This window comes from Mastigoproctus giganteus, chromosome 9 (genome assembly GCF_048544385.1).
Source record: "Mastigoproctus giganteus isolate SK-2022 chromosome 9, ASM4854438v1, whole genome shotgun sequence".
NCBI classification, from domain to species: domain Eukaryota; kingdom Metazoa; phylum Arthropoda; class Arachnida; order Uropygi; family Thelyphonidae; genus Mastigoproctus; species Mastigoproctus giganteus.
In genome coordinates, this window is record NC_143583.1 from 24,138,100 (window position 1) to 24,152,729 (window position 14,630).

At 35.2% G+C, this 14,630-nt stretch overlaps 1 protein-coding gene across 1 annotated transcript in view; it reads left to right on the forward strand.

Annotated features, from left to right (window-relative positions):
• Positions 1–1,545: 1,545 nt before the first annotated feature.
• The window catches only part of LOC150080100 (uncharacterized), a 59,718-nt gene continuing 46,633 nt past the window's right edge, over positions 1,546–14,630 (forward strand). Inside the window, exon 1 of the mRNA XM_090381272.1 lies at positions 1,546–1,758. The gene's annotated coding sequence lies outside the window, so the exon portion shown is untranslated. The remainder of the gene's footprint in view (positions 1,759–14,630) is intronic.

The following is a 14,630-nucleotide window of genomic DNA, read 5'->3' on the forward strand; positions in this document are numbered from 1 at the left end:
ATAGAATGTGTCACCAGTTTGGCAGATGCGCTCTGGGGTTGTTTCTCGCAATCTGGGCTTGGATCCTAAGTAGTCTTTCTCGAAACAATGAATTCTATGGGATACATTGACATTCTGGACAGTTCTGCTCTCTGTGCATTTTGGGCAGTATGTGGACGTCCCTTTTCTGTTTAAGCGTGACAATGCACTATGTCATCTACTCAGTCTGTCGTGACTTGCTTTGAAGACACGAGCGTGCAAAAGATTAATTTGGTTTGCTCAAAAACACGACCTTAACTCATATTTTTGAACCCTAAACGCCTTTGGAATGAAGTAAAACGATGGCTTTGGACCAGGCCAATATGCCCAAACCCAGTAACTGAACTGATTGCTGTGTTGATGGAAAATTGGAATTACATTATTTATCTTCGTCTACTGACCTAGATACATTACGTAATTAAGGCCAAATGTAGTCCGATGTGTTAATAATATTTGATCAGCAAAATGTAAAGTAAGACACCAACATGTTTCTTTGAAACATGCTGATGAAGCCAGATATGAAGTTGTCAGGCCACACCTTGAGTAGTGCATACAGGTTTGGAGGCGTCATTTTAGTCAGGATGTAGAGCTGCTGGAACGAGTACAGAGAAGGGCAACGAGATTGGTGAGAGGAATAAAGGGTTGCTCTTACCAAGAAAGGCTTGAGTTCTGCAAATTGCAGCGTCTGGAGATTAGGCACCTGCGAGGTGATCTGATTGAGGTGTATAAGGCCTTGAATGCTTTAGCAGGCTCAACGTTTACAGGATTCTTCCTCTTGCTCAGATTACGCACCTGCGGGTCATAAATCAAATTGAGGAAAGACAGTTATAGAAGAGATGTATGGAAATTTGCTTAGCCAGCGTGTGGTTGATTGCTGTAATAAACATCCATCTGTCGTTGTGGAAGTTGATTGCTTAAATAAATTCAAGGAAGAACTAGAGAAACGTTTGGAGCGAATGGATGGGTGAAATGGGAAGTTTTTGTTATTTTTCGGTTGGTGTTGTATAAGCGTGCTTTTTGATTATATACCTATTCTAATGCTAATGTCTCGATGTTTGCAATATAATTTATTATATGATGGATATCGCAATACTTGTTTTTTGTTATTATATATAAACAGATATGGTTGTTTTTTATCTTCCATAAGTAAAATTTTCAACGGCATAGAACCTTTGGGTGAAGATGAACGATATAAACGTTTCCCCTGATATATAGCTTAATACTGTATTTTCTAAGAGTATTGCTTTCTTCCCGCATCCTCTCCTATTTTTGTGCAAAACGTTTTCATAGTTGTAATGAGGAAAATATATATTATCATAGTAGCAATTTATTTCAAATATCATGTTTAATAATAACAAAAGAAATACCACTGAAAGTGTTGGAAGTGAATTTTTCTGTTATTACCTTTGGTGCCACCTTGTTGTAATACGTTAAATTAAGCTGCGTTCAGCAAGTAAAGACATGGAAAGCATAATTGCACATATTTAATTCTTGGTAAGTGGTGAAAATTTTAGAAACGGAAGGTGTGATTGGTTTGTTCACTAGAGACGTCTTTATTGATTGGTCAACTGTATTCCTAAATGCCATTAACGGCTATTATGTGTGTCCCATAATAGCAAGGGGCTTGTGTAAGATACTATAGCTGGGGAGTTGTGTATACGTTTTTTGTAGTGTATTTGTATTGCTGAGGGACATTTCTGAACTATAAACCGACACGCTGTTGTAGACCTCTCACTTTTTGTGAGTATTTTATATAAGTATATTTTATCTCAGTCTTACCTTCAAAAAAATATTAGTTATTGTGATAAGATATATATTTACATGTAGGATGTAAGTCCCTTGTGTTATAATCGATGTCAAATAGATTTTGTAATAATATCAAATGTTATATTATTAAAATTGTATTATGTGTACATAAAATGGAAGAGGCAGTTATTATTTTTTTAATGTAGCCTATATTTTGCTTAATAGTCCAAATAATGGTTTACTTTTGCCCAAAATCGACACCTGTTGTGTTGCCATTTATAAGTCATATACGAATTGTGTGCAAGGAATTTGTACGATTTATATTGTTTGTGATTGTATCTCCACACACACACATAGGTAGAGATAAATGAAAGTGGTGAAAGCTATTTTTTTTTTTTTTTTAATTTCTCCATTTGTATTTGTGTGTATTTGTGATATATACGTGTTGTGTATACATACACACATTCACGAATGTTTGCCTATACCAGTTTTTTTTTTTTTTTTTTATATGAATTAGTTTACGAATATAATTTATCCCTTCGTTGAGTGCGTTACATCATTTATTTAACCACAAAATACCTGAAACTGGTTTATAAATTATTTTTAAGTTCATTTATTAAAGAAAGATTTTCAAAAATTGAGTATTAAAATGAAACAATCTTATAATTTATTTACATTCAGGAAATTGTTGGTAGTTATAAAAATATTGGTAGTTATAAGCCAGTACAGCATGAACCCACCTAATCAAGATACCTGGAACTATTTTTGGTAATAGTAGCTTTGTTATTTGTAAACTGATTTCCACTCATCCAGTTTAGTTACGGTGATTTATGATCACTCCCCTGTTCCTTTTTTTTTTTTTTAAATTGTTTTCATGGAAAAGTACCAGTCAGTAGTCTTATCCAAGTTGACTTAACCTGGCATACAACTGGATATGATATAATGTACTGCCTTGTGTGTGAATTAAAAAAAAATACTAAACAAAACTATAATGCTAACCCCTGACATATTAGTATTGGGAACACGATGTAACGAAGGAAACATCCTCAAATATTTTTCAGTAAAGTCAAATTTTGTACCTTATTAACAAACTAAAGATATGAGCAATCATTATCAAATCAATAACATAAATCAAACAGTAATTGGCCTGATATAATTTAAAAAATCATGAAAGTAGCAAATAAAATCTTTTGAAAAGAAGAGAACTAAATGGTTTGTAACTGTTGGGTTAGTTTGATGTGTCATGGAGACTGTCTGATTGTCATCTCTTCATATATATATTTTTTTTTTATTTGGTAGTTGTTGGCGCATCGGCTTCTGTGGCCATATTGCACCTCCCAAGGTTTTTGCAGTACTTTGATCCAAGCCCGAGGCGGGAATCGAACCCGCGACCTTTGGGTTGCCGGGCTGGTACTTTTACCCACTCGGCTAGCCCGGTCGGCTCATATATTTGTGTAAGCTTGTTGCTTTGCTAACAGGTGTCCTGCAAGTACTAGTATGTTTCTGATATCAGTAGCCATTTGCTCTGCTTAATTTTTTATTTGATCTAAATACTGGACATGTTTGACTGATAATCATTGGCGGTACTGTCTGCATTTAGCTACTAACTAATTATTAGCCCTAGTATTTGAAAGTAGCTTGTGATTTGCACTGTCCGGTTTCCACTAATAAATATATAATTACATCTTTCTTCTTTATTGCTTTTCCCTCAGTCATTAATTAGAAAGTACAGTTTATTAATATATATATATATATATATATATAGTAAAAATATATATAGTAAAAATATATTTTAATAAAATGTTCTCAGTTAGATGGCATGTTATGTAACAAAGCTTTTGTTAGATGAATTGAAAGGCCCATCAGACATACAGATTACTTTCTATATAATATGGGTGTAGATACACCATAGTTTACCCGTAAATTAAACTACGTGCATAGTGTGAAGGCATAGTTTTTAATTGTATCTCATATCGTGGCTACCTCCACAACGAGATACCAGGCATTGCACTACTTCGAATAAGTAACACTTCTCTTGTAAAGAAGACTACTGTTATTTATTCTCAGTGGATACCACCACCCAGACAGTCACTGTTTCAAAGCTGTTGGCCTGTCATCAGTGGGTGGGCAGATACCCAGATAATGCAGACATGCCATCACAGTTGCAAAGTGGTTCCACAATATGAGAGATGCCAAGTGGTGAACAGAATGATACAATATTTGAAGATTCAATGTGTGAGGCTTAATATAATATGGGTTTAAATTAAGTATATAATATTGGCGTAGATACACCATAGTTTAATTGAATTACATATGTAGTGTGAAGGCATCGTTTAAAAAAAAACTACTTTCTGTATGGTCTATGAATTGAATGATGCTGTGGAGGCTGTGCTGATAAATATAATGGGGGAAAGCAACAGTTTAGCAAAGTTGCTTCCATGGTGTACAGAGGTCCATATGGTGACCTCTGTACACCAAGTAATAGTAGTGCTCCTAATGAATTATCCATTGTATGTATACAGGGGGTATCAAAATGTTCGTAATCCTAGTTAAAACATCGGTAGGAAGATGCAGTTTTTGATATAAGTTGTCTATATGTTCAATAACTAACATGTGAAATTTCATTCCTGTAGGTGATCATACACCAGAGGTGGAGCTCGGAATCTGAGGAAAGATGCTATGGTTGACAAAGTGGAATATCGAACAGTGATCAAGTTCCTGCATTTGCAGAGCAAGCAAGCTCAGGAAATTGACGAAAAAATGAAAGCTGTGTATGGGCAGAATTGTCCATCCACTGTAAAAAAAAAAAAAAAGTGGAAACAGGAGTTCCAGTGCAGTTGTACAAGTCTTTGATGAGCCAAGAGAAGGAAGGCCATCAACATCCACAGACAGTGAGACAGTTTCAAAGGTTGAGAAGCTGGTGCTGAGTGACAGCTGCGTGTGACAGTTCATTTCATTGCAAATGCAATGGGAATTAGTTTTGGGTTTGCCCACATCATTTTACATGACCATCTGTACATGTCTAAGGTCCATGCACAATGGGTTCCAAGATTGCTGATGCCTTTGCAGAGGCAATGTCAAATGCAATGTTCTCTCCAACTGTTGGATTTGTTTGTGTAATGTGGATGTTGAGAACTTTTTTGATTGGTTGGTGACAAATGATGAATGCTGGGTGTACCAGTATGATCCAGAGACTAAAGACATGTCAAAGCATCACGTGGATGCCACTTTGATTTGTCTCAGGAGGTCATCAGTGATGTGGAATCGTGGTTTCAGGCAAAAAGTGTGGACTTCTATGATCCATAGATGGGAGAAATGTGTTATTATACATGGAGAGTACATAGAAAAGGATTTTAAAGTTCCTGTGAAGTTTCACCTTTCTAGGGCTATTATTTGTAGATAAGGGTACGAACTTTTTGATACCCCCTTGTGTATGTATCAAACAAGGGTGATGTGTATTTTGGTTGATTGGATTTATCTGAGCTGAATCTTGTGCTCCTGACAATCATTAACAAACACCAGAAAGTTCGTCTTTAATTTAAAGCCACCTGCCAGAAGGAAAGCATTCAGTCAATAGCACTTTGACATTTACCAACTAAAATACCCTATAGACTGTTATTTGCACCCCAGATAATAAGGTTGACATGATGACTTTTCATCGTGTCAAGTACAGTCAAGTATTTTTGCGGCATAATCCAGGTTTGCACTAGTAATGTACTGATTCAACACAGGGATCAACAGTACCAAACATTATTATGCTTCATTTTTCAATGATTTTGACTAAAACAGCACACTCAGTAAACGTGTTTGGCCAGTGCTGTATTCATTCAGTCTGGTGCAAAGTAAACATTGGGAAAACAAAAATGAGAGGGATCTGTTATAGGCCAAACGAGTAAGGCAGTGATGAAATATCACGGAGTATATTTTAATGAAATATCTGAAAATGAGCAGCAAATCAGAATGTATTTATGGGGAATTATAAATTTTCAGATGTATTAATTGGAATTTGAGGACTTTCTATATCAGCATGCTAAAGAGGAAATAAGAAATAGCAATATTCTTGATTATTAACAATGATTCAGTAATAATAGGCAGAATTAGTCATAATGTATTGATGTAGCATTATTCCAAAAAAAAAAAAACTACTGAAGGGTAAAGGGAATAGTTTTGTTTTTGCAAAGGTGATTACATTTGTTTTTGGCATTTAAAACACCTTTCAGTAGAATAAACTTGTTTTTAACAAATACCAAGTGTTTGGGGAAGTAATAATGGAAGCTGTTTAGCTTTTTATGCTACCAGATAAATAACTTATCAAGGCTTAGACAACAATAGAAGCCGACCGGGTAAAGTACCAGCCTAGCAACCCAAAGGGCGCGGGTTCGAATCCTGCCTCGGGCTTGGATCAAAGTACTGCAAAAACCTTGGGAGGTGCATTATGGCCACAGAAGCCGATGCGCCAACAACTACCAAAAAAAAAAACAATAGAATGTCAAATGCACTGTTGAGCTTAGTGGCCCAGAACAAAAAATATATCAGATGATTACAGATTGTCAGAGGACACTTTGTTACATTGGGAGTGATGCTTTGTGAGGTTGACACTTTGTTACATTGGGAGTGATGCTTTGTGAGGTTGACACTTTGTCACATTGGGAGTGATGCTTTGTGAAGTTGACACTTTGTCACAGTAGGAGTAATCCTGGTTTAAAGTGCAAGTCAGGACCAAGTAGCAGTTTGGTTCTGTGTTTGTTTTTAATGATAAGCTTGAAAGCTCAATCAGTTTAGGACACATGCCTCATGTCATGAGAGAGAGAGAGAGCTATAAAAACAATTGTAGAAGCAAGGCGTAATACCAAACCTTGGCAAGGCGTAATACCTTGCACACACACACACACACACACACACACACACACACACACACACACACACACACACACACACACACACACACACGCCTTGCTCTGTATGTAGTATTAATCAAACTGTTCAGTGTAATACCAAAGAACTTGTGTTGAAGTGCCTTTACAAGATGAAATTGATGTACAGTATTTAGTTTTCCTAGTGTTACATATAGACAGAGGCTATTCCCTCTTTGTACAGTTATGATAAGCACATGGGTGTGTGTGTGTGTGCGCGTAAAAGAATGAATATGCACATAAATCACTGATTTTAATTTCTTGAATTCAAGAAATACATTATATCATAGTTTAAAAAATCCAAATCTAGAAATTATTTCAATTATGCACTGTGAGTCCTAGGGAAAACTTTGAGCTTCTCAAAGCAATGTGTTTGCTAGCTAGATAAAGTTCGTGTGAGCTTTAACTATGGTTCAAGCTCACATGACTGCTAAATTCAGTAATGACTTCATTATCAAAACTCATAAGAAAACTTATGCCATATGATTCATTTTTAAGTCTAAATCTCCCTTCCAACAACAAAAAAAACCTTAATGCCATTGCTATAGCAGCTTTGCACTGCCACAATTCCTTGTTTCTGAGCATTTTCTTTCTAACTTTCTCTGACAAAATTCATGGTAAAAATATTGCATACAATTAGGTTATGAAAATTCACTAAAGTGTTAACACAAGGATGACAATTTTTACTTTTAATTTGCGGTTAAAAGAAGGCACTGTATTTGTTTGGCAGTGTAATGTTTCATAAAACAAACATGCTGTTGATTGCAGTATGTCATCATGGATCTGCACAGTTTTTGTAATTGAACACATCTATGTTGCTTTTAATACTGGTGTGGAAAAGTAATGCTCTATTTAAATGTGAAACATTATGATTGATAATAGCTATCTGATGAAAGGCACTCATTGAAATTTTATTATCACTGATTGTTTGAATCATAGTGTTTGATCATCACGTGCGAACTGCTTATGGAAGCGTCTTTTCCTTTTGGCTTAAAAGTATGCAAATTACCAAAATTTGCAAGTCTCATGATTGAGTGGCATATACAGCTACAAGAAACTGGGCTAGTTTTCAAAAGCTGCATGTAGTAGTAGTAATGGAGGCATGTGATGCAAGAAAGCAAGCTTATATAGCATCAGCCAAAAAATTTCATACATCCGTTCCCCCTAAAAGCTTGTCCAGTCCCTCCTTGAATTTATTTAAGTTATCAACTTCCACAATGACAGATGGAAGTTTGTTTCAGCAATTAACCACCTGCTGGCTAAAGGCAAATTTCCACACATCTATTCTACAACTGTCTTTCCTCAGTTTGAATTTATGCTCCCTCAGGTTCATAATCTGAGCAAGCAGAAGAATCCCATCAGAATTCAGTGTGCTCAACCCATTCAAGGCATTATACACCTCAATCAGATTGCCTTGCAGGTGCCTAGTCTGCAGTGACTGCAATTTGCAGAACTTAAGCCTTTCTTGGTAAGAGGACCCCTTCGTTCCCCTCACCAATCTTGTTGCCCTTCTCTGTATTAAGAAACTCTACATCCTTCCTAAAATGGGCCTGCAGACCTGTATACAGCACTCAAGATGTAGCCTGACCATTTTTCTAGATTATTTCTTATTTTTTTCTTATTTAAGTTAAACTCTGTGATATGAATATATGTTTATTCTGTCACATTAACTTAAAGCTGAAAGTTTTTTTTTTTTTTTTTATAATTTAAAATGTCATTGTGTTTTGTTTTTACATGAAAAAAAAAACCAAAACATTTTGAATAACAGTTGTATTGATATTAGTGACAAATGATGTAAGGAAGAAAGCTTATATAGCATGCGCAAGGGGAAGAGACCTGTTCTCATCTGTCCATCGCCTCTAATAATTTCAATTCTTCCTTAATTTATTCAAACCAATTCACACTTCCACAGTACCAAATGATAGTCTGTTCCAACAATATATTACTCTCTGGCTGAAAGCAAATTTTTGCACATCCATTTGTTTTCAATTTGTCTCTTTATGTGTGTTTTCTGAGAAATCAATTTTTAACAAGGGGCTTGTGTAGGTTACTTCTTAAAATTTCAGAATTATCCAAGCCCCTTAAAAAAAAAAAAAAAAAAAAAAGATAAAATTTAAGACTATTTTAACTATTTTCATTAAGTTCAGGAATGACCACCCTTCACTGAACTTCTTCTCAGGTCAGCCCCTTGTTAACAAACTGGTAACACACCCCTGAGTTAGCCATGAAACAGGCTATCATAGCAGTCTCATTTAAACTAATGGCCAGTTAACCTATTGGTGAGCCATTTGTTTGCAAGTAGTGCAAAGCCAGGGTTATTCGTTATAAAGGCAAGCTCTGTTCTATTCTGAGAATGAAGACTATTGTATTAGACAGCTTAATATTCTGCTGGCTATAAAAACAGATTAAAGACTCCTGTAAACATCTTACAAAGAGAGAAATGTCACTCTTTTTTTTATGAATTCTTAAAAACAAATGCAATAGTGGATATGAGTGTCAGATTGCTTTTTTTATATTTCTGGATTGTAAAATGTTTTTTTTTTTAATCTAGAGCACATTTTATATATATAAAAAAAAAAAAAAAAAGTGCTCCAGGTTCCATAGTGCCAGATTTTGCAGCGTTTACTGTAAACATTGAAAATGTGAGGGATCTTTCACTGAACCTTGAAGGACTAATAACATTATTCCAAGAAGAGCAGTACCCATTTATAATCACCAACCATTTTCTTCCATTCAATGATCCCTTTATCCACAGCAGTAACTTGCCACGCTGTTCCAATTTGACAGCAGCCTCTCATGTGGAACAATGTCAAAAGCTTTGCTGAAATCGAAGTATGTGATATCAGAATTATTTTTTTGCACCCATTTTCTTTTTTGGTGCATCATGGGCTATCACTTTGGTCAGACAAGATCTTCCTTTAACTCAGTGTTTCTCACACTGTGTTCTGCAAGATGTGAACAAGCATTTCACGAAAAATCGTAATTAATAATTAAAAAAATAAATAAATTTTGCATATTTATAGCATACACCACTTTTGTATCATTATAATATTTAACATAATTTTTTTTCAGTTATTAATATACTAGCATAGACTAATAATCAAATAGACTGCGGAACACTTTATTTTGCTGGGCTTTGCATAGAGAAGTATGCGTAGAGGTAATGACACCTACAAAAAAGTAGCAATGTGGTGATCTAGTATGCCATTTGTATGTGATTTAGCCTAGAGTACACGGGTTGAAGGAGAGTAGGAAGCGAACTGATATCATAACTAAACTCACTTCCTTGTATAAATCTTTTTTTTTTTTTGATAATTATTAGTATTTTGAAATATTATTATTAAAATATGTGATCATGGACTGGTTGTTGAAAAAAGGAAATTTAAAACAAGAAGCAAAGTACTTCTAGTAGTGCAACTGGTCGATGAAAACAAACACAATATTGTCACACTTCAAAGTGAGAATGAACAATCGCAGTCTTTTGTTCCCCAAAAATCCGAAGTGAAAAAACAGGAACCAACTAATAAAAGACCAAAACGAAAGTATATTGACAGTTATTTGAAATTTGGTTTTACATGTGTTGGAAATAAAGATGCTCTTGATGCACAGTGCATCGTATGTAATAAAATATTAGCAAACAGTTCTTTGGCTCCCGCTAAACTTGTGTCTCGTAAATGTTCTGTGAATATGTTGTGAGATAGTGTTCCGTGACTAAAAAAGTTTGGGAAACACTGCTTTAACCAATAGCCATGCTGCGATTTCTGTATAAGTGCATTCCTGTCAAGAAGAACCCGCAATATTTTAACTCCTGGCTTCATTATTTTCCCTGGAACAAACAGATGGCAAGCTTACAAGTCTGTTTACTTTGCCCTTTGTCTTCTCCCTTTGTGAATAGAAGACATTTGCACATCTCCAATCTATAGAAACCTCCCCTGAATCCAAGGATGCTCTCATAATTATGGCCAGAGATTTACCTCTTTTGCTGCTGCTTTTAATATAATTGAATAGATCCAGTCAGCCCCAGGTGCCTTTTGTACTGTGTTTCAATAGTTTCTCTTTCACATTCTTCTCAGTTATTGTAAAATCCCAGTTGGTATACTTCTGGTATTCCCATAATAAAAACATGTTCACACAGAAATGTATGTTCAGATTGCTGATAAATTAAATATTTTGCACGTGAATGTGCTGCAAAATACTTAATTCATCAGCAATCTGAACAGGATCATCAATCTTTGTTATTCATACGTAGTGAATCAATGTGGTTCATCTCTTTCCTTCTAGTATTAACATAAGCAAAGAATTCTTTGCTTTCTTAGCCAAGGACATCTCATAATTTGCCTACCCCCCTTATAACACCTTAGTAACTTGACTGCAGACTAGTTTGTACTTACTATAAGTTTCTGTGTCCTTCTTGATTTACAATCATTCCATGCATTTTCTTCTCTACCATTAGTTTCATCAGTTCATATGACATTCATTTAGTTCAAAACCTTGAACAATATCTCTCAATTAGTATAAAAATCTGACACATTTGTTAAAATAAGAATCCATTCAAAAAAAAGTTTCCTTTTTTATGCTCTTTATGCAGTGTCCCATAAGTAAGGAAACCCTTTTTAAATAAACTGATGTAAATATGTTATTTGAAAAATAGTTTAATCTGTTTTTTTTTTTTTTTTCCCCTTTCCCAGAGTAATTTGAACATAGGAAAAGTACCACGAGCCTTACTTACAGTGGAGAGGATTGAAATTGTGAAGCAGCTTGCAAAATATAGAAAATGCTACAGAAGTTGCATACTAGTTGAAGTTTTTTGGACATAAATCACTAAGTAAAGACCTTAAAGCAAATTGTAAAGAAGTTTGAAGTGGGAACACTGCACAATCTGCCTAAACTTCGTAGATCTTGTATCTCAGAGACATCTGACAATTTGGAACTTGTAAGATAAGATATCAAAAGAAGTGTGAAAAAAGTCTCAAAGAAAGTATTAAGTTTGGAACTAAAAATACATAAAACAAGCTTAAAGAGAATCATAAGAGCTTAAATAAGGTTTATCGTCTCATTGCTATGAAATTTGAATGAGGATGATGCAGATGGAAAATTGGAATTTGTCTAATGGTTTTTGGTCATGAGTGTTACAAATACCACGATGTCAGTAACAATACTTTTTGGACTGACAAAGCCACATTTAAACAGTTAATCATTTAACTGTGTTTATTACTCTCTTAACAGACCTCACTTATTCCTTAATAAGAATTTAAACACTCTTGGATGTCTGGGCTGGAGGTATATGTTTGGACCTTTTTCCTTTGAGGGAACATGACAGGAGAAAGCTACCTGATATTGCCAAAAGCAAAAAAAAAAAAAAAAATCATTCCATTAATGAAGTCTGGAATAAATTTTCAGCCTTTATCTTTTTATGCAGGATGAAACACCAGCTCACTATGCAAAAAATTGTTCAAGAATTCTTAGACAAAGTTCCTAGGTTGAATTTTCAGATGATTAGTTGCCATTGAATGGCCACTGCATTCCCCAGATTTAGCATCCTGCAATTATTTTTTTTTTTGTGAGAATTCTTGAAGGATTAAATATTTCATAATAAGCATTGGTCTCAGTTGGAGCTCTAGCAGCCAACAGTTAGAGAATTTGAGAACATTTCTGAGGAATTGTGTGTTGCTCTTGCTCTATGCCCAAAAGACTACAGTTTTGTAAAGACCCAAATGGTGGCCATATTGAACAGATGTAAATTTTTTTTCCCATTTTTAAGCTTATGTATGCTCTTTCTATTGTGCTTGCATTAATTAAAAATGTATATTTAAAATAGTTATTTGCAGTAAACATGTTTCCATACTTATGGACCACCCTGTTTTTCTGACATACTGTTTCTTCCTCCAGAAGTATTAGTAATTGCCATATGATGCAAGGAAGCCTGAGGCTTTTCCTTAATCAGCCAAAAGGTTGGGGGGTATTGGAGGGGGGGAATCAAGCAGTCAATAAATTAGCTACGTATGTTATTCCCTCCTCACATAAAATACATTCAGTGACCTTTGAATTTATCCAAGCTGTCAGCCTCTACCCATGGAGGTAACTTATTCCAGTAATTAATAACTTGCTGGTTAAAAGAAGACTTCTTCCATAATATAGCTTAAAACACTTTTCCACCCTCTAAAATCAATGTGTGACATCAGTTAGAAAATCATAACTACCCTTGATCAGTGTGTTATGGCCTTCTTGCTTTAAAATCTTCAATAATAAACAAACTTCTTCCTCTATTATTTGAATTTATGGCCCTTAGTTTTGGAATCATAGCAGTAAAAATATTTTCCTAATTTTACTTTCTCCTCTCAGAGCCATTTAGAAATTGTGAAGTTTACTTATTATTATTATTAGCCATATGGTGCAAGGAAGTCTGAGGCTTAGAAGTAGAAGGGAATCACCAAGAAAGAGAAGAATGATGATATCCAGCTCAGGACCCTGGGGTTGATGCAACCACTAAAATAATTTGAAATGGTGTTTACTTTCTACTTCTGCTGCATGTATTATTCACAGGCCAGAATACTTTTGCTAAGTGCGAGACCAGAATTGTCTTGTCAGAATTATTGACAGCAGCAGCAGTTGAGAATTGGCAGCTATATCATAGCTGCCAATTCTCCAAAGTTATGATGTCCCCTTCTCCTGCTCTCCATTCTTAAGTTTTTTCTATCTTTTAAACAAAAATACCTAGTAAAACTATGGCTTTGCCATTAAATTTGGAATTTAAAGCAATTTTGCAAATTTGGGTTAATTTTGTTTTTTGTCTAGTTAAAAAAATTGAGCTGAGCATTTAATGTGCTAGTCTGCATTGCATAAAATACATGGATTTTATGCAATGGAATTTCCCACTCCTAAAATCCCCAGGAATTTCAGGAGTGTGCTAAAGCAGTGTTCTGGAGAATCATTAAATTCTAATCATCATGTAGCAGTAAAGAAGTCCACATTATTTTGCTCATAAAAGGGGGCTATAGTGCATTCTGCTCCTATCTGGGACTGCCTGTATGTAATGTACAAAGCGATATACAGCAATACCTTGCTTAGCATAGTTTCAAACAGCATGGGTTTCACTATAACATGGTTTTCAATTAAATATAAGTTGAAAATTTACTGTACATATTAAAACTCATTCAATAGCCTAGACACGTACTCTACATATATGCTGTGTTGTCATAGCCTATGTACGGGTACATATATGCTGCGATGCCAACTGTATTGTCTCATATATGACAGTAGTCCCCTCAGGCAGTCAGTGGCAACAGTGTCCACTTTTCTTAATTCCATCCTGATGAGACAACATGATAGCTTTTCAAACTTCATTTCACAATTTATTTTTTACTCCTCTAAATATGATCGAAAATATATCTGCGTCTTGGTTAGAAATCATTGCCAACAACATGCGTTATGTTTGGTAGCATGTTTTGCCCCATTTGGCAAATGATTTCATTGGTTTTGAATCGCAAGTTCAGACAATTGCCGAAGACATTGTGAAGATCAGAAAAGACTTGGGATTCGAAACTTTGGACACTGCCAATATAAATGGCTGTATTGACTCACATGCAAATAACTTAGATGATGCAACTATCCTTAGCCGACCGGGCTAGCCGGGTGGGTAAAATGCCTGCCTGGCAACCCAAAGGTCGCGGGTTCATATCCCACATCGGGCTTGGATCAAAGTACTGCAAAAAACCTTGGGAGGTGCACTATGGCCACAGAAGCAGAAACAACTACCAAAAAAAAAAAAAAAAAAAAAAAGCAACTATCCTTGAAATTGATAAGAAAATTGCATGTGACGAAGAGAGAAAACAATTCTGACATGGATAACACCGAAGTGGCACCAAAAGAATTTAACAGAAGAATTGAAGAAAGTTTTTTGGGGCTTGACATTGCCTGCGAGGCAGTTATGAATGGAGATCCAAATGTTGGATG